The sequence below is a fragment of the Schistocerca serialis genome, chromosome 6, assembly GCF_023864345.2.
Source record: "Schistocerca serialis cubense isolate TAMUIC-IGC-003099 chromosome 6, iqSchSeri2.2, whole genome shotgun sequence".
Classification (NCBI taxonomy): Eukaryota; Metazoa; Arthropoda; class Insecta; order Orthoptera; family Acrididae; genus Schistocerca; species Schistocerca serialis.
This window is the reverse complement of record NC_064643.1, coordinates 503,950,143-503,976,482: the sequence shown is the minus strand read 5'-3', so window position 1 is coordinate 503,976,482 and position 26,340 is coordinate 503,950,143.

Below are 26,340 nucleotides of genomic sequence, written 5' to 3'. Positions count from 1 at the left end.
CTTGGTAACCGATAACATGTTTAGCTGTTGCAGTTCAGTTATTGATTTACATGCTACATCTGCTGACTTCCGAACTGAGAAACCTGAATACACTATCCCACAGAAAAAAAAGTGAAGGACCCACAGAACGTGCGCGGATGTCAATGCAACTTCATACAATTACACGCACTCGCAGGTAAGTAAATGAATAGAGCTGTACTTGTCTGTGACAGGTAAAGCTACAACGCCACAGTGTGTTATTGTTGCCCTTGTTTAGTACTGTTACCAGGGCTGATAGGCTTTTGTAAAGTGTGCGAACAGAATCAGATCTTGAGTGAGCACTATGAAGGGTACACGTATGCCGCGTACTCGTATGAGACGATCTTATTAGCACCTGGTAGAGTTTCCAAAAGGCTTCTTGTGGGTCCCCAATCGGCCGGCTAGTCGAATCGTGTAAGATCGAGTTTTTTAGGACATTTAGATGTGACAGTGGCCCGCATTTGGACTGCATGGGAACGTGAAGGTAGGCGTACTCGTCGTCAAGTTTCCAGTCACCATATTGTGCTCAACCACATCGCATCCCCTTCACATTTGCGTCTGCCATCGCATAGCAGGTAATGGACACCATGCTGCATTCCGTGTCAGTCAGCACAGTTGGTCGGTAACTACCAGCAGCCGGACTAGAATTACTGTACCATGCTTAAGCCGTTGGTACAAGGACTGTGCATTCTAACGTTGACTGCCATAATGCGAAAAATGCAAGTTGGAAAGCCCATCCGAACTTGCAGAGCAACGTCTAGCGTGTAAGGTATTCTGAACGTGTGTTTGAACGTACGTAGATCAGTGAGATGGAAGGACGTCACCTACGTCACAGGCAGGAAACCTTTCTTCAGTACAGAATCGCTAGAGGCCATGTTGGCTTTCAGTTGAAACTCATATGTATATAGGGCGTTTATAAGCATCAGCAAATTGAAGATCCCTCAAAACGCCGTCTTTTATTGTTTGATTAGTTGCGATAATATAATATTGGTGGTTAAAGAATTATTGTAACTTGTGTATTACAAAAGTACGTCGTTTCAAGGCAACGGTACGCTGAGGATCCATCAAAAAACGCTTTGTTCTTGGTACAATCTGTTGTAATTAAATGTCAAAGTTTTCTGTAGATGGGGAAAGTTAATTGCACTCCCTGCTGACCTTGCTTCTGCCAAGCAGTCGACAGAGAGTTTATATGACCGCCATGCTCCAGAATTTGCCGTTAACGTTAAGTAAAATAGCTAGGTATGATACTGGTGTGATACTGTCACAACTCTGTGGTAATCCGTTAAGGAAGATTATTGGCAATCTAACCTGGTGGTGCTCCTTTGGAAAAAAAACAAGTCGTGCAGTAATAAAGGCGTATTGGTACAGCCGTGGTGATTCTTTATTTATATTAACTAGACTCAGCTGAGGAGCTCAAGATGATCAACATAACCCCAGAAGAGTACACCAAGGTCGGGATGACCATGCGTCACCGCAGGTACGCAGGTATGCAGCATGCTGTCACCAGTGTAAATTCGACACTGTGAGATCTAAGAGCTCATTCGTGAAAGTGACGTAAGTGACTTTCCTGGTAAAGATGAGTCTGAAACTTATGCCTCTGTGCCAGTTATGGACAATGGAGAAACAAATCAGTCTGCTGAAACTTCAGACAGCGATGAAGAAAACACAATCATTCACGGTAAGAACGGTCATCGATGGAACACAGCCATTCCTATCAGAAGGGGCCTCCCAGTTGCCGATAACTTCGTAGTTTCTATTTTAAGAGTGTGAAATACGGAATCTGTTGCGTTATGAATAATTGAGAACACATCAAAATATTTCTACAAAATGTGCGTTTCATTAAATGCATAGTATCTTCTTCTAAATTGACTTCAAATAAAGTCTTTAGATCCGGATCATTTTCAAGTCCCATCATTGAAAAACTTCCGTGACAGTTTTTACTTAGTCTCCAATTCTGGATGCATTAATACTGATATTGATTGGAAAAGTACATAACAAATGTAAAACAAAATATGTTTCGTATATGATAGTCCAATTTCATTATAAAATATTCTGTATTCAGGCAATTTCTGCAGTAAATAACTGAGAATCACTACAGTTCGTGTGACAAATTCAGAGGCGTACGCTACTAGGGTTAAGACTAATTACATCTTCGATTTCCAAGTACCGGATATGGACACTTCATTTAGAATAGCTGAAATCAGTTTTCTCCATGTCTAATATACAGGGTGATCATAATCAAAGTTAAACTTTCAAACTACTCCAGAAATAACACCACTGGTCAGAATGACGTCAAATTGCAACGGAATATTATCGAAGAAGTGGGAAAAGATAGGGCGGAAGGAAAACAAATGTTACAAAATGTAGCAATAAATGGCGCTGTGAGCACCATAATTTAATGGTGGTCGACTACAAATGACAAATAAATCATACAACAATGCCTATGGTGTACGTTTGACCTTAAACAAACTGTACTACTCCCTGTGCATGGGTGTACAGGTGTGATAAAGTTAGTTACCTAAGCCCATCCATCACGGCAAGGTCATATCACATCGGATGGGAAAAATCGGTTTTTAATTGTCCTGACGTCAAAAATCGCATGAAAACCATCACTCACATCCGTTTTCAATTGTCCTGAGGCCAAAAACCGCATAAAAAAAGCATCAATCATATCGGGTTTTATTGTCCTGTGGCCAAAAGCCTCATAAAAAGAGTGAATCACATCGGTTTTTAAGTGTCCTTAGGACAGAAACCGCATAAAAAGCATCAGTAAAATTTAAATCGGATCATTGATTTCCGTGTGACTGGCGCAAAACGTGTTCAATATGCCGGCAACGTTTTCTGCAACTATTTGAAATCGAGAAACAGGATCTTCCACAACTGATCGAAGTGTTTCTGGAGCCACGTTCAGAACGAGTCGCGCAGTGCATGCCTTCAGTGCAGCTATGATTGCAATCGGAGCACTGAACACGACATCTTTCAGATAGCTCCACAGCCAGGAGTCACACAGATTACCATCAGGTGATCGGGACGGCCAGGCTGCAGGGAAACGGCCGCTGATAATTCTAGCATTTCCGAAATGGCGCTTCTGCAGCTGCTTAATCGGATTTGCATTCTGCGGAGGTGCGTCATCTTGTATAAAAATGATTCCTTCCACACATCCACGCTGTTGGAGAGTTCGAATGTCGTGGTTGCACAAAAGACACTCACAGCGCTTACCAGTGACGGTACAGGTAACAGGACCGAAAGGAAGCACCTGTCTCTTCTAAAAATATGGCCATACGATAAATAATTCCGTAAACCCGCACAACACAGTGAACCTTTCAGTATTAAGTGGTATTGGCTGACTTGCGTGTGGATTTTCCGTTGCCCATATTCGACAGTTCTGTGTATTGATATATCCTGTCAGATGGAAGTGGGCTTCGTCTGTCCACAAGAAATTCTAAAGTAAAGTTCTCTCTTGCTGGCAGGTCAACATGAAGTAAGTCGTGCACATGGGTAATTTTGAATGGGCAGCAAAGAAGGATATTTCGTACGATTTTACGCACCGTGCTCGCGGATATGTCCAATGTTCGGGCAATTATCCGTGCACTACACGTTTGCACGCCACCACTCGTCACCACCTGCACTGCCGTGGCCACTCCTTCCACTGACGTCGAATCAATTCGTCTCGTCCCACTACCAGGTTGCACATCAAAAGACCCCGTCTTTCGATTTTCCCACAGTCACTGGACCAACGCCTTCCCGAACTTCCGCAGAGCGGCGTGTGCACAGTCATCATTCTCGTAATACGTCTTTACAAGCAGAGTGCGATCCTGCATTGAGACAGTCATGGCGAACGTCGCAGACACGAAAGGAGGAAAAGCCGTGTACCTGGCGAGTTTGTACCAACTCCAATGGGTCGTGTGCATGACAGGTGTTTTCATTTACGTATTCTGACACATACAGCGCCATCTATTGATCAATTTTCGCACTATTTTTTTCCTTCTGCCATATGTTTTCCCCCTTCTCCGATAATATTCCGTTGCAATTTGACGTCATTCTGACCAGTGGTGTTATTTCCACAGCGTTTTGAGAGTTTAACTTTAATTCTAATAGCCCTACACTTTGCAGATTCTCTTCCAGTTCTAAATGTTTCACTGTTCTAAAGAAGCATAATGGAAGCTGTAGCACTGACGTGTGAATTTCTTAGTATACCAACATATGATGAATCAAAACCTTTTTGCTACCGCAACTTGTACCTGGAGAATATTTGCCGATTGCATCGTAAGTACGGATGGCGAGCTACAACACGTCTTTGCTCGAGACTGGCCTACCACTCGAACTGAATTCAGCGTCGGTAAAACACACTCAGGTAAGTACCGTTCGCCCGCCACCCGCTTCGTGCGCACACGCACGTTTCAGCGCCGCATCGCGTGTCGTGACTCTCCACTCCGCAAAACCAACGTCCAGTGCGCTGCAGGCCAATGACGATGTTGTTTGCTCCTCTCTAAACGCCTTCGCGAATTGGCTCTCGTGATCACTGTTGGCACGACCGTGAAAACGGAATCTTACCGCCTGTCTACGGACCGTTCTGCCACTGACCTCCGTATCTGATCTCGTGCGGGACGTCTTCTGCCGCAGGTGACAACTTTTTCTAACTACTGCTTCGTACGGCACGCTTCAAAGTCTCTGTCAGCATAGGTCTAGTCTAGACGGAATATCAAGCCACGGATTAGCAAATGGCTGTAGGATCATTGGAGACGAAACCTACCTATGATTAACAGTACTTTAATATAAATTCGTAGACTCCCAAGGCCAGTGTCAGCTTTAATAAAAATAATTTTGGGTGTTAGACAGTATCTGTGTGAAATGCTAGAAAGAACAAAAATATCGACGTTTTCACCAACTTAGCAGCTGTGTTCTTGAGGGCGACTGATAGTTAGTTGCACTGAAGAGAACGGCTGCAAAGACGGTCGAAACGTCGTTGTTTTTAGCGTTTCATAATGGTGCAGCCTGATACCCGAAATGATATTATTCGAGCTTCGTGCGTCTCCTTCTACATTTCAGCCAAAAGACACTGGCATGAAATACCCAGCGTCTGATTCAAAACCACGCTCGAATGAAGAGGAGATAAAAGCTTCATCTGTTATCATCAGTTTAGCATCCCTCTTGAACATCTCACTTGTCTCCTGTTCAACCGTGATCCAGCATTTTGGTCACACTGTCACCACTATCTGAATTCATTTTTCCCCGTCTCATCTACTAACTCGATGCTGGTATTTCTCTATATTCCCCAGACCACCATGCTTCTCCATATTTAATAAATTCTGCAGTGACTGGAACGTTACCGATTCTGCAGGCAACAATCTTGTGAACCCCATTTCGCCTCGTCTATGAGACACAGAAAACAGTTAACGTCGACTCCCACGTCGATGCTGTTTTGCGTGACTTGAGAAAAGCGTTCCTCATCGATCCGCCCTGTTGTCTAGGGAACAAAATACGAACGTACGGAATGTCAGACTAGCATTCCGATTTGGTGAAAGTGTTCCCGGCAACACAGTTTGTCGTTCGTATTGGACTGCTCCGGGCATACTTCACAGGAGTGTAACAGGACCATTACTGTTCACAATAGATTACATAAAGTCGGAAACTGTAAAAGGTTATTTGCGAATGAAACTATTGCGGGGGAAGTGTTATACTTTAGTACACTTTTCACGCTTTCGCCTTTCGGCAGACATCTTTAAATGATGGTACTCACTTTTCCTGCCTAAGATTTTCTTTTTAAAACACGATAAGTACCCCAGAAAGTTAAGGTTTTTCCAAAAGTGAAAACGTGTTCCAAGGTGCAACATCGTCATATACCAAGGAACAAATGTTCGACTGTAATTTAAAAGCGTTGCAATCGAGAAAATCTTGTCAATATTTTATTTAATAATCTGCCTGATATTACTCTAATACACACCAATTCTCAGTAAATGAAATCAAATTAAGTCAAAGTATTGTCCAAAACTATTAATAAGAAAGAAGCTGTTGGAAACCGACACTAATTTCCATTTTACAAGAAACATAAACTGTCATGACATTGACGAGAGAGACTCAGTTCATCTGCAAGTATCGCATTTTCCACGGAAAAAGACCTTCTGTTTCGCTGTACACGATGGTGCACGCCCGACGAAGTATCGCTTAACTGTTCATGTGTTACATAAGTAATTCTGGAAATATATAGCATTTTACCATCATATATCCTATATCTGAAGAATTAACAAAATATACCAAATAGCTTTAACATATTATACAGCATTTGAACGTGTATACCGAAAAATAGTTACAAACGCTGCACAAAAATCAACCTCATTTCCAACTATAACAAAATTTGTAGAAAATGACGGAAACTGCTTGTGGTGGACCCTTGTTAACATTCCTTTATGTGATTCCAAAACCAGTCTCTACGCTGAAGTAGGGACCAGAAAACATCGTGTTTTCTTACGTACACTATACTACAGATACAAACTCCTCCCCTATAGAGAATGAATGATAGAAAACTGTAGCCAAATTCGGGAAGTATTGCGGAGGATCACGCATGATTTAAGTACTGGCGGTTGACTCTCAACGTAAACGTGTACGCATAAACTGGCGGAAAGACCAGTTATTGTTTGACTTCACCATTGCCAAACAATTACTAGTAATAGTCATATCCATTAAATATCTGGGAGCAAGCATATGGAGTTATTTAAAGTGGTCGATCACACGACATAATCATAGGGAAGGCAGATTCATTTTAAGATTTGCCATGAAGTACGTCCACTGACGATGAAGATGGATGCTCCAGTATTGGGGCACTTACGAGACTGGTTCCACAGGGGAAACCGAGAAAATAAAAGGCAGAACAGCGTGTTTCGCCCCGGCTTCAGTAAGGATGAAAGCGTCACGGAGTTTCACATCCAACTCCATAACCGGATGCTGCCAAAGAGACGTTGTGCTCTCCAGTATAGTCCACAGTTAAAGTTCCGCGTTCGTACATTCGAAGGTAGTTCAACCAACATTTTGTTTCTTCCTACAGATATCTCTAAAAAGACCACGAAGGTTCTTACAAGCAGTTTTTATTCCCATGCACCATTAGAGGCTGGAACAGAAAAGGAGGAAAGTGACAGCTGCTGAACGCAGTAAGATTGATTGCGGAGTATAGATGAAGAAAATTACTTAAAAGAAATATTTATAAGCTTAGCATTATTGTAATAATGGGTACTCCTTACTACAACTGTTATTATTATTACTGCTATTATTATAATTATTACTGAATTAACTGGCTGTTTCTTCAGTTGCTGGTAGAACATTTTATACATTATGAACGAGAAAGCTCATTCCGCTAGCGCAATATTCTGCAACTCTACTGCAGAGTGTTACACCAATCTCGTGTGATTTTTCATTCATATTATTATTATTGTTATTGTTGTAGTGTACAGTTGACGTACTGTGCACATGCCAGTGATAAATCTAATGATGGCTTGTTCTACGTAAGAGATGGCCTCTAAAGACTCTATTTCTCAGATGAAATAAATGCGAGAATAATCCATTCCAACACTGTAGTGGAAGCAGACTGCCTTCACGCAAGTGAATACCCACCACAACTATAAAGCAGATTTACTAGGAATATTAGAGAGTAGAATCATGAGAAGGAAAAAAAACAATACAAGAGTGGCAAAAACAGAAATCGCCATTATAATTTGACGAACTAATCAGATTAGGAAAAGTATATTAGAAAGACTGCTCAGTTTTTGCAGATGACCTGGAGATTCATAGCAGGACTTTCAAACAACACAACAACAAATCAAAATCTTTAAAGAAACAGTAGAAGGTAGGTACCCAAATATAACTTGAACAAAATGTCTAATAACAACCTGGTACTCAAAATTCTAGGAACTTAAAACGGGAAAATCGAGAGAGTATCTCATTTCAAACATTTAAACGAATCCATTCAGGAAACTGGCACAGAAGACTACAAAAACCGCAAACTCAGGCACTGAAACACAGTAATTAAAACCGGTGTGTATTTATGGTGCTGAAACAGTAATTTAAACGGAAAGAGAGACAGTGAATAAATCCAAAAGAGATACAGAAACGTTATCAGCAAAATTTTAAGTCTAAATTCTGCTAAAGAAAGAAGGACAGACCAAGAGCAAATAAAGAAATTGAGAAGTTTTGATTGGATATGAAAAGAATGTAAGTTGAAATTTAATGAGCAGTTAAATAAATGGAGTCAACCAGATTAACTGGACAAATTATGAAATTCTACAAAAGTTGCAGTAAAATTAAAGTTGACACAGCAAAATGTATCGGTGCAGCTAGAGAAGACCCGAAGAAGCGGGAATAATAGAACCTGATATGAAAATACCGGAAATTTAAGTACGCGACTCAGTGACATCCATTTGTAACGAAATGGCCGATTTCGGCAGTCAAGGAACATTCTCACAACCTAAAAGACAGGCTGCAGTTAAGTCCCACCACCACTGCCGAAACCTCTTTGTCAGACAATTGATGCAAGTCGAAACCAGCAGTTTCGTTAGAAATAAATGTCATCCAGCCGGAAATTTAATTGTCTTTAAAACAATCAATTACTGTTGTTCTCTGTTGGACAGAAATGTCATACTTTCAAAAATTTGATATGGTAGACAAGAAGAACTTTTAGGTTTAACATTCACGACTGGAGATTTGGGCGGGCAGAAGACCCAAGAAGGCCGGAACTCCTTGGTCTGACAAGGGAAAAAGAGCCCATGCTGAGAGAATGGAAGTAATATGGACTGTCCTTGGTTGTACATCCCGTTGTCGAGTAGGGTCCAAACTTGAATAATAATGATAATAATATAAAGAACAGACACATTTTTCGATAGTGAGACAGGATAAAAGACAAGAAGCTGACACAACAAATCACAAGAGAGGGTTGCACCTGTTACTTCCGTATCATGTTTACGTTTCAGGCTACAAAAGTAGCTTAGTGTGACGACCATCTGCATCTACGGCAGGATGGAAATTTGCACAGTTGCTCACAGCACATTCCGAACGATGGTCCGCCGACAGTTTGTATCCTACTTAAATGTCGCACATTGCGTCCAGCACTGTCGACCACTGCAACAGGAAATTCTTCAACAATTTATGGCTCAATTTGCCGTAGGTTTCTCCCACGAGCAGTTCCCAAATCGCCAGTTAGTTGGAACTTCCATATCGTGTTCATCAATCCCGGTGCGGAAAGAGGCGCTGTCTTATTCCTTTAAGGCGTCGATACTCGGAAAGAGCAGCAGCATTGCTGCTGTTGTTTTGATACAACAGCATTACGAGTAAAGACCTGTTCACCTTGTCCAGACCCACGCTGACCCTCTGCAACTGCAATGCGCATTAGAAGTCCGTAGAAAAATAAGACTGGGGAATGAGCGTTCTGTGCTGTGACGTCATGTTGTTGCTGTTGTTGTCGTGTTCTTCAGTCCTGAGACTGGTTTGATGCAGCTCTCCATGCTACTCTATCCTGTGCAAGCTTCTTCATCTCCCAGTACCTACTGCAGCCTACTCCTTCTGAATCTGCTTAGTATATTCATCTCTTGGTCTCCCTCTCGATTTTTTCCGTCCACGCTGCCCTCTAGTATTAAATTGGTGATACCTTGATGCCTCAGAACGTGTCCTACCAACTGATCCCTTCTTCTAGTCAAGTTGTGCCACAAACTCCTCTTCCCCCCAATCCTATTCAATACCTCCCCAATAGTTATGTGATCTACCCATCTAATCTTCAGCATTCTTCTGTAGCACCACATTTCGAAAACTTCTATTCTCTTCTTGTCTAAACGATTTATCGTCCACGATTCACTTCGATACATGGCTACACTCCATACAAATATTTTCAGAAACGACTGTCTGACACTTAAATCTATACTCGATGTTAACAAATTTCTCTTCTTCAGAAACGCTTTCTTTGCCATTGCCAGCCTGCATTTTATATCCTCTCTACTTCGACCATCATCAGTTATTTTGCTCCCCAAATAGAAAAACTCCTTTACTACTTTAAGTGTCTCATTTCCTAATGTAATTCCCTCAGTATCACCCGACTTAATTCGACTACATTCTATTATCTTCGGTTTGCTTTTGTTTATGTTCATCTTATATCCTCCTTTCAAGACACTGTCCATTCCGTTTAACTGCTCTTCCAAGTCCTTTGCTGTCTCTGACAGAATTACAATGTCATTGGTGAACCTCAAAATTTTTATTTCTTCTCCATAGATTTTGATACCTACTCCGAATTTTTCTTTTGTTCCCTTTACTGCTTCCTCAATATACAGATTGAATAACATCGGAGACAGGCTACAACCCTGTCTCACACCGTTCCCAACCGCTGCTTCCGTTTCATGCCCCTAGACTCTTATAACTGCCATCTGGTTTCTGTACAAATTGTAAATAGCCGTTCGCTCCCTGTATTTTACCCCTGCCATCTTTAGAATTTGAAAGAGAGTATTCCAGTCAACATTGTCAAAAGCTTTCTCTAAGTCTATAAATGCTAGAAACGTAGGTTTGCCTTTCCTTAATCTATTTTCTAAGATAAGTCGTTGGGTCAGTATTGCCTCACGTGTTCCAACATTTCTGCGGAATCCAAACTGATCTTCCCCAAGGTCGGCTTCTACTAGTTTTTCCATTCGTCTGTAAAGAATTCGCGTTAGTATTTTGCAGCAGTGACTTATTAAACTGATAGTTCGGTAATTTTCACATCTGTCAACACCTTCTTTCTTTGGCATTGGAATTATTATATTCTTCTTGAAGTCCGAGGGTATTTCGCCTGTCTCATACATTTTGCTCACCAGATGGTAGAGTTTTGTCAGGACTGGCTCTCCTAAGGCTGTCAGTAGTTCTAATAGAATGTTGTCTACTCCCGGGGCCTTGTTTCGACTCAGGTCTTTCCAGTGCTCTGTCAAACTCTTCACGCAGTATCATATCTCCCATTTCATCTTCATCTACATCCTCTTCTATTTCCATAATATTGTCCTCAAGTACATCGCCCTTGTATAGACCCTCTATATACTCCTTCCACCTTTTCTGCGTTCCCTTCTTTGCTTAGAACTGGGTTTCCATCTGAGCTCCTGATATTCATGCTCCAAAGGTGTCTTTAATTTTCCTGTAGGCAGTATTTACCTTACCCCTAGTGAGATAAGCCTCTACATCCTTACATTTGTCCTCTAGCCATCCCTGCTTAGCCATTTTGCACTTCCTGTCGAACTAATTTTTGAGACGCTTGTATTCCTCTTTGTCTGCTTCATTTACTGTATTTTTATACTTTCATCAATTAAACTCAATTAAATTCAGGATTTAAAATGACTTCAAGCATATGTGGAAAAGAAACATGGGAAAAAAGCGGAAGTTATCGTCTGCTTTTACAATTTCTGTCTAATTAAATGATCGAAATGAGGACGCAATTTTCTAAGCTGTCTGTGAGAGAAATTGTAACGAGTGACCAAGATCTAAACAACGCTTATTTTCCTTTTGTCTTTATCACAAGTTTGAAGGAACAACTATTACAAGGGCATTCTCATTTACTCGCAAGAAATTATACAAGTACTTTACTTATAGAAAGCATATGAATCAGCTAATCAAATTGAATTCCTTCAGAAAACTTGGGTGGCAAATCAAACTGCGGTTTATCCAAGAACGCAAGATAAACTGTGACGACAGAGGATATATGAGGTGTTTATTGAAAAAACTGGAACTTTTCAGTGAAACGGCGGGCAAAGTAATGTACTTGTAAATGACCTCTGTAACCCATCCAACCCGTTTTGACTCCGTTATCGAACTTCCGACTTGACTGGGTGAAAACATTTTATCCAGTGTTCGATTTACTTCACGACACATTAGAATATTTTTCTTATCCTCTTCATAGTGCAGATATCGTTTTCTTGATGACGGCTGACTTCGAATATCCTTATTACAGTTCACAGTTTCCTGCGCATGTTTTCCAGATGTTTATTTCTTAGTTTTAATGCCACCAAGTAATTCTGCAAACTGACTTTACCTGAATCATTGCAAACAATTTGATCGGTCAAGGTACATTTATCAGAAGGTTTCTTCCGTGGTTAAAGCTTTTCTAAAGTATCTGTGTTGCTTCTATGGATCTCACGTTACTTGAAACGTTCCTTCTTTTCTTCTGTTGTACGTGGTGTACTAACACTGCAGTTACGAACTCAGGTGTAACTATTTATTTCTTTGAAATAACGACAGCTTATTCTATCATTTGCAACATTCACGGTGGCTTTTCTACAGCAATTCGCAGCATTACTTCAGTTCCTTTAGTGTTGCCATTGTGAGAATTACAGCCATCAACAGTAAAATCTGGCTTTGCTTGCACGCGCTCAAAACACTTTCACTTGCAAATCACTCGCTACGCCAAAGTAACTAAGCGAAAACGGTAATACTCACGAAATTAGTCTCCATCAATGAAATATAGGAGCGAAGTGTTCATTTCTTATGTCGTGCGCACGACAGCAGATACGTGTTTGCTTCCGCGCAGCGTTTACTGTGCCCCCTGTGCAGATTAACGCTTGTGTTTCAAACCTGCATCACCGTACGTGTACTGACACTAACACTACTAACAACGCAAATCGTCAGCCCCTGCTAGCTAAGTGGTCAGCGCGACGGATTGTCATACCCAACGGCCCGGGTTCGATTCCCGGCTGGGTCGGAGATTTTCTCCGCTGAGAGACTGGGTCTTGTGTTGTCCTCATCATCATCAATTCATCCCCATCGACACACAAGTCGCCGAAGTGGCATCAACTCGAAAGTCTTGCACCAGGCGAACGGTCTACCGGACGGAGGCCCTAGCCACACGGCATTTCCATTTCCAACGCAGATCGTGCAACGCACAGGGTTTGTACCCATACGGTAAGTAGTTTTCCGCCTACTCTGCCTCAGGCATCGTAAAGTTTAATTGGGAAAAAGAGTTTCACCGCAGCAGGTGGTGCCAAGTCAGCAGCAGTTTTCTCGCGCTCGCAGCACGGCGCTGTGGCAAATGCGAAGCCTGTACCAGCGCCACCCGAAATCACCAGTAGGAAGACGGAGTGATGAAAGCAGTCTAGTAGGAAACGGCGGAGCAGCCTAGTGTGATAACGTATGGCCGCGGAGATGAGTGGCAGCTGGCAGCTGTTGACACCGAGACAGCACTACCAAACAGAGGAAGAGGGGCTCGGACGGTGTTCGACTGTTTTCAGGGAAGCCAGGAGTACATAGACGTGGCTGTGATTAGAGCTGTGTGCGGTACACACAGTACTGCTCAAACAATCTTTCAAGCACCAGTGTGCAACTGGTACTTTACACCGTCCGAACAGGCCTTGGAAGACCCAACGGCACCGACTGGCCGCCACGTCTATCCTCTCAGCCCAGGGCCGTCACTAGATGCGGATACGGAGGGCATGTGGGCAGCACACCGCTCTCTCGGCCGTTGTCAGTTTCCGCGACCGGAGCCGCTACTTCTCAGTCAAGTAGCTCCTTAGTTTGCCACACAACAGCTGACTGCATCCCACTTGCCAACAGCGCTCGGCAGAAGGACGGTCACCCATCCAAGTGCTAGCCCAGCCTGACAGCGCTTTACTTAGGTGATCTGAGGGGAACCGAAATTGGTACTTGTTATAAATTTGAGACTTGCCGCGGAGGATTGGTTTAGCATTTTAAAATTGTGTGGGTAACTGTTCACTGTCTATCATAGGTGACTGCAGACGCAATATTGTTAGAGTAGTGACTTTGGCTACACTGATCACTGTAATCATTACTGTCTGTAGGAAGGACCTACGGCGTATTCGAGTTTGTACTGATAAACACTGTTCTTAAATACTCAAGTTCTGAGTTTGGTATCACGGTAAGTTCTAGGCGTGAGGTTGAATTATCTCGACATTATCATACTCACTCTATCTTGTGTTGTTCATATTGTCGGATGACATGTGTTTATGCAAGGAAAGTTTTCGATTAGTGAGTAATACTTTGGCCTAAGCCCACATTGTGGTGAACTTGTTTGATTACGTTGCATTTATTACGTGTAATTTAAGTTTTAATTGTAGTATTATATTGTGCCCCTTAGCTTAGGGTTTTAGAATAAACTTGTTGATCGTTCTCTGATTGCAGGGTTTCAAGTTTTACTGAGTTGGAACTCCTTGTACACAGAACAGAGTGATTTAGTTTCGCTGTTAGTGGAGCTTGGTAACGCTATTTTTGTCACTGAACATTTTTGTATTGTTGTTTGGGGAAGTACTACAACTGATTTTGAACAAGGAAGATATTGATTGACAATGTGAATGCTGCTTTAAATTAATTGTTTGGGAGGATGTTACTTAATAGTTTCCTCATTGTGTTGAATAGTAGTGCTGTTAATAACTGGTTTCGCTGCTCAGCGTCCCGTCCCGCTAAGCTGATTGGCCAGCGCGTCTGACTGTCATGTAGCGGGCCCGGGTTCGGTTCCCGCCAGGTTCGGACATTTCATCTGCTCGGGAGCTCGGTGTAGTATCGTCCTCACCATCATGGACACTCAAGTCACTCAATATGGCGGTAACTGAAGAAATTTGCAACTCGGCTGCCGATCTCCCGACCATCAGTTCCATACAGTCATTTCAGACAATCTGATATCCCTGTAAAAGAAGAGCTAGCTCCAGGAAACGACTTGCCCTACCCTATTTGGAGATCGCTCAATCGTCTTAGGGTGGGCGTTCCTCTATGCAATACCAACATGCGAAAATGGGGCATTCTTCCAGCTGATGGAGATACATCCTGCGAGTGCGGAACAACACAAGACCTGGCCCACCTGCTAATTTGTCCTCAACTTGAACAACCCTGCACAACACAGGACCTGATCGAGGGAACCAACAAGGCCATCGGAGTTGCTACCTTCTGGAAATGCTGGAATGATTCCATTTTTCACTCTTAAATTATAATTATGCCTTTACAATTCCCCCCCCCCCCCCTGTGTCATGTCCGTTCCACAGTCTATGTTCCTGCTAATGCCAATTCCTCCTTCACACCAGATTTATGACGATGATGATCATAATGTGTGGTTTTGGGTGCACAGCAGCAAGGCCTTCTAGCGCCCTTACTAAAATTCTAAGAGACAGGTATAGGAATACACAACATAATAGCAGAAGAAACCGTGGAAACAGATATTACGAAAAGAAAATGGTTAAATTTCGAAATATTATAAAGCAAGAAGTAGAACAGATGTGATGTGGTCTGAAAAAAGAAAAACGAGTCGCCGTGAAAAGAATATGAGAGGAAAATAAAATAGCAAGTGACATGGAATTTAAATGGTCACGTGGTTCCTAGCTGGCCTAAACGGGAAGGCAAAGAGAGATCGTCACAGCGTCTCGTCATACATACTAGAAGAGTACGATGACGAAGAGCTGAATTTTTTAATAGCCTAAACAAAATTCATAATCAAATTACCTTCTATTCGGAATGTGAAATACACTCATTGACTGTGACATGACTTTAAAAATGACGGAAAACAGCAATCAGTCGTTTTATTTCTGGCTTTATTAAAACACATCCAGATTTCGGCTAGTAACTACCCATTATCAGTGCACTGATAATGGTTAGTTACTAGCCGAAATCTGTATTTGCTTTCATAAAGCCAGAAAAGAGACGACTGATTGCTGTTTTCTATCACATTGAAAATTCATAATGAATGTCCTCGGCAACAGTCGGACACTCCTGGGAACATAGAGGACAGGGTAAGTGTCACACAAATATTTTGAAAGATCAGTGTTTATTTACTCGAGTAAAAACAGAGTGTCACGTAGCATCGATTGTGGATACTGCGTCGTCAGAACTGTCTGAGTATCTCGGCGCAGCTGCGCGCCACCGAAGCGGCCATGGTCACGGCTCTATCACGGGATGACGAACCGATAGACGCAGAGAGAGAGAGAGAGAGAGAGAGAGACAGGCAGACAGACAGGAAGCTGAGTCAGAGGGCCGTGGGTGGCCGCCCGGAATATCTGGCGGGTCAGTGCCGCACTGACCCACATGTCTGCAGATAGCGCCGCGCGCGGCAGCCGGCAGCGGCGGGCAACAGCCTCGTCAACACGGGGGCCCGGAGTCAACTGGCCACGTCCGGCCGGGCGGCCAGGCCTTCGCCTTGAGAACCGCTCGCTGCCCAAGTGAAACGCTCCACCAGCTGCACTCCTCTCAGCTCGCGGGCGACAACAGTTGCGCGTCGCACAAGCTCTTGTCTTCCGTTGGCTGGCTGACGTTGTATTCTGAAAACCCCTACATCTTCCCGGTAATCCCGGAAAGTGGAGGGCTCAAAGGGCTCTGAGCACTATGGGACTTAACATCTATGGTCATCAGTCCCCTAGAACTTAGAACTACTTAAACCTAACTAACCTAAGGACAGCACACAACACCCAGCCATCACGAGGCAGAGAAAATCCCTGACCCCGCCGGGAATCGAACCCGGGAACCCGGGCGTGGGAAGCGAGAACGCTACCGCACGACCACGAGATGCGGGCAAGTGGAGGGTAATGGGTACTTGAACAAACGTTATTATTTCGAGCCACACGTAATGAATAGCCTAAAACCACCTGTAGGGAAGATGGCAGTAGTTTTTCTACTTTTACCGAATTAAATCAGATTGTAAGCTTTCTATAAAAAATTGTCTATATGTGTGAATACTGTATAATTTGTTTTCCAAAAACTTTCTCTTCGTGAAACGTGTATTTCAGATAGCATGTCCAAATGCCGAGCAGTACTGACTATCGGTTGGTCATGTGTTGCGCTTATGAACAGTGCTGTGAAATAAAACTTTAAACTTAATGAGATACTGAATCTAATTAATTGCCAAAAGTAGCTCATTGCATACTCGAAGAAAACTATTTAACTGAAACTCAATACTGTTCAAATGTTCAAATGAGTGTGGAATCTTATTGGACTTAACTGCTAAGGTCGTCAGTCCCTAAGCTTACACACTCCTTAACGTAAATTATCCTAAGGACAAACACACACACCCATGTCTGAGGGAGGACTCGAATCTCTGTCGGGACCTGCCGCCCAGTCCATGACTGTAGCGCCCAAGACCGCTCGGCTAAACTCGCGCGGCAAACTCAGTACTGAAGTACATCATGAAAGTTATATGAAGTGCAATCTTGGACTTGGAATATCCACAAAAATAAGTTACTGCTCTATTCAGAAGAAAAGTATATGAAATTACCAATACCGTTCACTGAAAATTAATCTGCTCTCTTAGCACTACACATGGTAATTTTAACTGTCTACTGTTTACTTATAAGAATGGAAGGTGAGATCTGCCCTGAAATAAAAGTGACTTATCTCTTGCACATCGGGCTACTTTATGTCTGATGTTCTGACTTTCTGGAAAGCAAATACAAATTAGCAGACGCAGCAGATACTGTGATGAATAAAAATTTCTTGAAATTACTGGAACCGGTTGTCTTTTATTTTGTTTTTCAATTTTATACTATACCATTACCGGTCTACCAATTCAGCATCAGATGGTACATATTGTAAGTAGGCTGTTTAGGTTTTTTTATTGGTAACGCCACCTCTGTATGAAAATCACTGGCTGTGCTGTGTGCAGTCTGTGGCTGCTTTGCATTGTTGTAATACTCGCCATTGTAGTGTTGGGCAGCGGCAGCTGGATGTGAACAGCGCGTAGCGTTGCGCAGTTGGAGGTGAGCCGCCAGCAGTGGTGGATGTGGGGAGAGAGATGGCGGAGTTTTGAAATTTGTCATGAACTGCTATATTTATATATGATGATATCAAGGTAAATACATTGTTTGTTCTCTATTAATATCTTTCATTTGCTAACTATCCCTATCAGTAGTTAGTGCCTTCCATAGTTTGAATCTTTTATTTAGCTGGCAGTAGTGGCGCTCGCTGTATTGCAGTAGCTTGAGCAGCGAAGATTTTTGTGAGGTAAGTGATTTGTGAAAGGTATAGTTTAATGTTAGTCAGGGCCATTCTTTTGTAGGGAATTTTGAAAGTCAGATTGCGTTGCGCTAACAAAATATTGTGTGTCAGTTTAAGCACAGTAATTAATTAATTTTTCTAAAGAGGACGTTTCATATGTCGACCCTTAGCCGAGGATACCTCACTGGAATCTTCTGATTTTTTTCTTGTAGTTTGTGTAATTAGTGTAGATTTTGTTTATTGCTAGCACGTAATTATAGAGAGAATTTCCTTTGTAGTTGTAGTTTTTCATTGTTGTACAGTAAAACAATTGTGGCATGCATGTAGATTTGCACCAAGTATTTCGCAGCTGCAATTAACTAGATATTATTTTCAGTGCTATGTTAATGTGTTCTCTTATTTTTGATCTTCAAATTGTGTTTTTCTGTGTTGTCGTGTGAAATACTGTGACAAAAATGGCGTGTGAAAAACGTAATACTAGGCTCCAAAGTAAACTGAGAAATGACAGTGAAAATGAAAGCAGTGTGTTAGCGCCACCGAGTAATGAATTAACTGATGTTCAAAGTAGTAATTTGGTAATTGTGCATAGGGAAATGGAGCGGGCTGCAAACAATGGTGTAGACAGTGAAACAGGTAGTGAACAGGGAAGCATTATCGATCGATCGGTCGGCAACAGCTCGCCTCAGGAATCCGAAATGACAGGACAGAATTTCGCAAATACTGTAGATTCAGGTTTTGGGTTATCACCGTTTTCTCAAATAAGTCAAGACACATTTTCTGCTTGTCAAAATGTGAATGTTGCCGGTGCAAATGCACTGCCGAAAAGCGTAGAGAAACAGATTCCAGACACTAATACATTATTATTGCAATTAATGCAACAAATGGAACGAAATCAGAGACAAATGGGACAAAATCTTAAAAAGTTAGACACAGTGGAACAAAATCTTAAAAAGTTAGACACAATGGAACAACACCAGAGACAAACACAGCAACAGTTAGACACAATGGAACAACACCAGAGACAAACACAGCAACAGTTAGACGCAATGGGACAAAATCTTCAAAAGTTAGACACCACACTTGAACAAACACGTGAAGATTTAACTACTGAGTTACATAACATTGAATCGAAATGTCAAAAAGTCTGTAATGACGTAAAAACACAAATTTGTGTGCATTTTCAACCTATTTTTTCGCGGCATGAAAATGCATTACAGAATCACGAAGCAGCCATAAAAGAACTGCAAACCATTGTTCATGAAAATCATGAGACCTTGTGGGCTAAAATTGACTCAGTTGCATCTACCGATTCGGTTACGCAACTTGCAAAAACTCAGGAAAACTTAAAGGACACAGTAGATTCGATTTCAACACAAATGGACACTCTGAAACTTGGTTCAGAGAAACACACTGAGGAAATGTGTTCACTATCGGAGAAAGTAGCCGAACTTTCGGATCAGGTCACTAACTTATCTACAAAGGTAGATGATGATCTGAATGACACAAGACCTGTAGCCTTCACTGACACAGAAGAGTATAAACAAATTAGAAAATTCAAACAGAATCAAAATCAAATCAATACACAGTACAAAAGAGAAATCCGGGAAGTACAAGATCAGCTGACACAGGTAATACAAGAATTACGTATTTCAGAGGATACTCGCGCTCCAATACGGGAAGAGGGACACAGAAATACGGAACAGCCACAAAATAATAACACAGGGCATTTCGGAAGTTATGAAAGAAATTGGCAATGTGCACCGAATTTAGAGATGGAACGGCCGACACGACCTAACAATGACCGATATGCGACTCGCCGACATGATGATTTTGACTATAAGCTGTTCATTACTACACGTAAATTCAAAACATTTAAGAATTCTGGCAACGACATTCATCCACAAGCATGGCTACATCAATTCTCTCATTGTTTTCCTCCCAACTGGTCGTTAGAACACAGATTAGAATTTATGTGTGGCTACTTGGAGAATGAACCAGCTGTAAGAATGCGATCGGTAATTCACGATTGCCACAGTGAAGGAGAGTTTTACCATGCCTTACTCTCAGCATATTGGTCTCAAGCCACACAAGACCGAGTAAAACATAGCATCATAATGATGAAACCTTTTGAACAATCTGAATTTTCAAGTCTTATGAAATATTTTGAAGACATGTTGCATAAGAATCAGTATCTTTCAAACCCATACAGCCCCTCAGAACTCATCCGCATCTGCTTAATCAAACTGCCTGAACATTTACGACATATTATTTTGGCAGGACGTTGCAAAGACGAAATTGAAGCATTTCAGGGACTCTTACAAGATTTAGAAATTGACACTGACAATCGCGGAACGCGAAACCAGGAACACAACAATTACAGGTCACATCCGTCGCAATTCCGCGATGAAAGAAGTAATAACTTGACACGACAAGGCTACTCTCACAACACAAATCGTGACCAAAACAGACACCACCCGTATGACAACCGTTGGCAGAGTAGTAATAACTACAGGGAAAGATCACCTCTCCGTGGTAATGACTATCACAGAGACAATAAGAGAAACAGACAATATGGGAACCAAAATAAATACTATCAAGGGAGACAAAATAACTTCAGACGCAACGGACCAGCGCGCAGTTACGATTCAGGGAGAAACTCTCCACCACGTGACGGACAAGGAAGAAACTACAGGAACTACCGACATGACGACAGACGATAAGATCGTAACGACAGACCTGAATTGCATCTGAACTGGCGTGATTCAAACAGAGCAGGGAGAAACTCTCCACTACGTGACGGACAAGGAAGAAACTACAGGAACTACCGACATGACGACAGACGATATGATCGTAACGACAGACCTGAATTGCATCAGAACTGGCGTGATTCAAACAGAGCAGGGCCTTCTCGACAGAGTGAATTTGTAGAAGTTAGGTCTCCTAATCCCAATAACGGCGTGCGCCAACAAAGAGACAGACAATGACTCGCACAGCAGGCAGCCGCGTGCGCCCGCTCGCTCCGAGAAAAATAACATAAGACGCTAGTCTTGAGAAAAATTTTAGCATTCTTTACCGATGTATACAACATGATAATTGCATTCAAGTTCAAACTCTGAGTACTATGAAGAGTAATGGATTGCACCACAATTCACATGTAAAACCGCTTATTGAGAGATAATCTGCTTGTCTTTGCCATAAAACTCTTAACTTCATATTTCTAGTATGCGTTGTCAGACTTAGAAACTGTTACCATGCAACAATGTTTGACGTTAAATATCCGATCAAGAACCTAGGGAACATTTTTAAACAGAAATTACGAATGCATTGTTATTGTGAAGAGACGACACAGTGTTATTGTGTGTGTACATTCTTGCTTGTTAGTTGCACGATTATGGAACGACTATAAGGCTCACATACATAGAACATTTACCAGTACTGCTAATGAGATTTTAATGCAACATTTTGGTTTACTTGAAAATATATTCTGGATTTAAAGTACTTTCAGTGAGATACCAGATGGCACAGTGTTTAGTTTATGTGACAGCTACACGATTTTATCACGACGCTACTAATGAGTGACAGTTTACAATGTTGCTTTTGCAGTGTTTCTGTTTTATATCTGCACAGTTTTCTGTTTTATTCTGGAAAGTAAAACAGGTTTTAGTAGTAACTTTTGTGGTATAGCTACAATGAGACAGCCTTTTCCATAGCACAACAATACGTTACAGCACAGTACTTTCATCATCACAACAATAAGCGTAATAACTAAGATATCTCTACGCAAAGCATTTCACTTTTGTTTATCATGAGGTAAGTACACTGGCTTCTGCAAAACTTAGCTTTAGGAGGACGATAACTACGACACTTCCACACAGATTATGTTGCAACAAGACGCACATTTAGCGCTACAGTACACGTATTTGAGTGATTAATTTTGTACTTAAAACATTTATTTTTAAAGATTTTTGAATTACAAAGAAAGTTTTCCGTGATACATTTCATTCCATTGCTGTAATCTGTAACACCTGAGGGTATAATTACATTAATCCTCAGGGGGGTACACGCTTACTTTGTGCACCATGTGTGTGGCAACCACAAGGAACCCTAGCTAATATGGTATTTGCTTATACAACTTTACACATCGGTACCATATTTCTGTAACACACAAATTACACAGCTATCTGATCATTTAACAGATAAAGAAATTTTTTTTACTACATCAGTGACACATGTTTACGCAATATCACAGTTGGGTAACTTCACACTTATGAAACTGTATTTTGTCTGTACTTTGTGAAATGCTCATATTTTTTCGGAACCATTGTGATACTATGAGAGCTTTGAATGATATATTTGGTAAGGGAGCATGATTTTAAAGTATGTTTGAGGTAGATGACACTATTGAAATGAGCAGAGAATTTTTTTTAGGTTTTGAAATTATTGGAGGAAGCTACGACGATTTTGAGAATTGACTGAGATGTTATGATATTATTACGACGACGATGTGTACTATGCTGTTGAGATATGTTTATGATCAATAAGATGATGCTACCGTATATGAGGAATAAGAAGTATGTTGGAAACCAAGAATCGTACTTTAAGAGTTATGAAATGTGCGTAAATGCGTGACTGTATCACAATGCTGACGAATATTTTATTTGGACACTTATATTTATAGGATTTTCATTCTACAGATTTGCAACGCTAATTCTTGACCTGTGAAATATTTTTATGTGAGACTGTCACTGTAGCGGAAACTGCTGTCGTAAATATTTCCGTAAGAAAGTTAAGTGACCACCTGCACGTAATGCGTCGTGGGCACCCACCTGGGCGACAGCCGCCCGAAAAAAGCCATTAGCCTTTCAGCAGCACAGGTAGAAAAAAAAAGGGGAGGGCATTATCCTCGCTATTGATGTTCCTTTGTAGAAAGCATCGCAAAAACGACACGGTCGAACTCGAAAACATATGATTACACTGTGGAGCTCTTAATTTATGATATTTACTGAAATGCTTATGAATTGATGGGAAATATTCTTACATCTGCAAACCTGATAATGACAAGTGTCTTTCTACGAGAGTTGAGAGCTACTGACTTACGAAATGCCACATAGCTATTGAATGATGTTTTTATGCTTTGGTTTGCGTAATTGCTTATTTCATTTGGCATCTGTTTTCCAGCTGTGTTGGAGCATTGGTTTCATAAAATAAAATTAAATGCATTTGCTAATGTGAACACTTTCTGTCAACAGATATATTAAATAATAATTTTGTGATCCACATTCTTCAAAAAAGGAGCACTTGGAAAGGAAAGAACAATAAGAAGGGACTAGTAACAGTAACTGCATACATAATATTCTTTTCAAGTACATGGTAATATTTCTTTTACAATAAGTTGTTGTGGTGCACCACTTTAATTACATAGACATTAAGATGTGAATATACATTTCCCTTATCTGCATTGTTGTTTTTAGTGTAATATTCTTTCTGCTTGAGCTATGTCATGTTTAGGTACAAGTTGCTGCTGTTTGCCAGGCATAGTGTTATTGAATTTGACTTTACATTATTCTGTTAAGCCAGTTTTACTAATGATTTATTTTTATTGTTTGCTGCACATTGCCTTAGATTAGTTGTAATATTACAATTGCTTTGCTAATTTCTTAATGCTGCTTGCTTCGCAAATCTGCATTTTTTTTTCATTGCTGTTTATATTAATTGTTTTATGTGATGCTGCATTGCCTCGTCCCTTAGTTTAGCATCTGAGCTCAGTAGATTTAAGTTAGCTTAAGAGGGGTAGACTATATAAGAAACTGACTATGGAGAGTAGGTAAAGAATGCGTTGCAAAGTTATATGAAAAAGATTTGGGCCAAAATGAGTATTGTACACTGAGAAATAATTATATTGAAAGAAATATGAATAGAATACAGAAAGCAGGTATAGATAGGACCTTTTGGGAATAAAGATGAATGAAGGGAGATCTCCAAGAAGTAAAGAAAGTTTTGTTTGCAAAATACTGCAGTAAAACAAACCCTGTCCTTTCCTTTTGTATTATTATGCTATGTGTTTGTGTACCCTTGTGTATTTGTGTACTTCCTGTCTTTATGTGTTTATCTCATAAGACTTATGTTGTAGAATTTTTCTAGTACTAAGCTACATTCACTATGATGAGGAATACTGTTATCCTCAAATATAATTTCCATTAATAATATGTTATTTTCTTTGTAAAGATGTTTATAGACATTATTAATTCTGTTTTGTTTCAATGCCCATGTGTGAAATTAATGTTTCGAAAACTATTCTCACTATTTTATATATTTATTTATGTCATAATTCCTGTAACTCTGATGGATATGTATTCTTTTGTAAAGCCTGTACTACAAATGTTATCTGTATTGTTATGTTCTTTAATGATGTATTTTGTACCTTTGTAATTGTATTCTTCTGTTATAAAATTGTAATTGACACCAGTTCATCATATTATTAACTTGTAAGTTACATTTCACTGCACACGTTTCTGTTGGTCATAGTATATGGACAATATATGAGAAGTAGGGACTGTTAGTGTTTGCACGTGTGTTAATAATTCAGCAAGGGACTGGATGACAGCATTGCTGGTTCTAAGGACAATTCAAAAAACTTTGTGAGTGCACAAGTGGTGGGTTATGGACTTGCTATATTATCCGCAAGACTCTTCGATGGTGATTGTGCACCTGCACAGTCGCAACAGATGGCTGCTGACCGTAATCTCTACCAGGACTACAGTGGGTCTGCTGTGTGATGACCTACCAATACTCTTCAAAACTTCGATTGACTCTGCTGTGGGTTTGCTCTGTTGTGGCCCATTACTTGTCTGCATGTCAAGAGTCAGCACTGTCTTTCCATTGGAAGGACAACACTACTTCTTCAAGACTGCATGGAAATCCACTACTTCCGTGTGCATTTTCTTCTACTGCTCAGACTTTGAGAAAAACACTACTATTTTACCGTAATGAACGATCAAGACTGTCTTTATGGACTGTGAGAAAATCTGAGCTTTTGACCAACATTGTATCAATAAGTGTGTGCATTTGATATCTTTGTTATTGTAATTATGAAACATTTTTTTCAAATCTGTATTGGCCACTGCCCAAACCAATTTGTAAAATTTTTTGTGGGGAGCATGGGGTCTATGTAAGTAGGCTGTTTAGGTTTTTTTATTGGTAACGCCACCTCTGTATGAAAATCACTGGCTGTGCTGTGTGCAGTCTGTGGCTGCTTTGCATTGTTGTAATACTCGCCATTGTAGTGTTGGGCAGCGGCAGCTGGATGTGAACAGCGCGTAGCGTTGCGCAGTTGGAGGTGAGCCGCCAGCAGTGGTGGATGTGGGGAGAGAGATGGCGGAGTTTTGAAATTTGTCATGAACTGCTATATTTATATATGATGATATCAAGGTAAATACATTGTTTGTTCTCTATTAATATCTTTCATTCGCTAACTATCCCTATCAGTAGTTAGTGCCTTCCATAGTTTGAATCTTTTATTTAGCTGGCAGTAGTGGCGCTCGCTGTATTGCAGTAGCTTGAGCAGCGAAGATTTTTGTGAGGTAAGTGATTTGTGAAAGGTATAGTTTAATGTTAGTAAGGGCCATTCTTTTGTAGGGAATTTTGAAAGTCAGATTGCGTTGCGCTAACAAAATATTGTGTGTCAGTTTAAGCACAGTCATGTATAATTGTTCAAAGGGGATGTTTCAATATTTACTGATTGTCCGCAGAGTGTGAGAGTCATGTAGCTGTAGCAAGATGTATAAATGAAACATGTAAGCACTGAGTGTGGCGAGAATTATTCACATTATTAGACAGATTATATTGTGTTACTTACAGTTGTTAATATTCGTTGGTTGGATATTAGTGCACACTGTACTCTGGAAAACGTAATGAATGTTTTCCGGTGACGTTAATTTTATTGCACTTCACACAATTAGCCACAGGTAACACGTTCCACATGCCTTACAAAACGTAAATGAACGGAAGATTATAGCTAAAGATTTGTCAGAGAGTTTCTGCTAGGGCAGAGTCTCTTTCTTCAGCTCTTGTACACTCACTGGCGACCGTAAGTATCTATCTCTTTCTCCCTCGTAAAAGTAATATGTTGTAATATGGCAAAATTGACATGTACTGTGTTTTCCAGAATACTGTGTGACCAACATCCAACCAACTGATTAATAACTGTAACTAACACAAAAAATCTATATAATAATGTGAATATTCTTGTCACACTCAGTGCTTCCATGTTGCGTGTATACATTTCGCCAAAGCTGCACCACTTTCACACTGCTGCAGACAGTCAATAAATATGTACCATCTGATGATGAATCGCTAGGGGGTATGAAATCGGTAATGAGATACTAAAAACTTGAAGAACAAAATAAAAGGCGA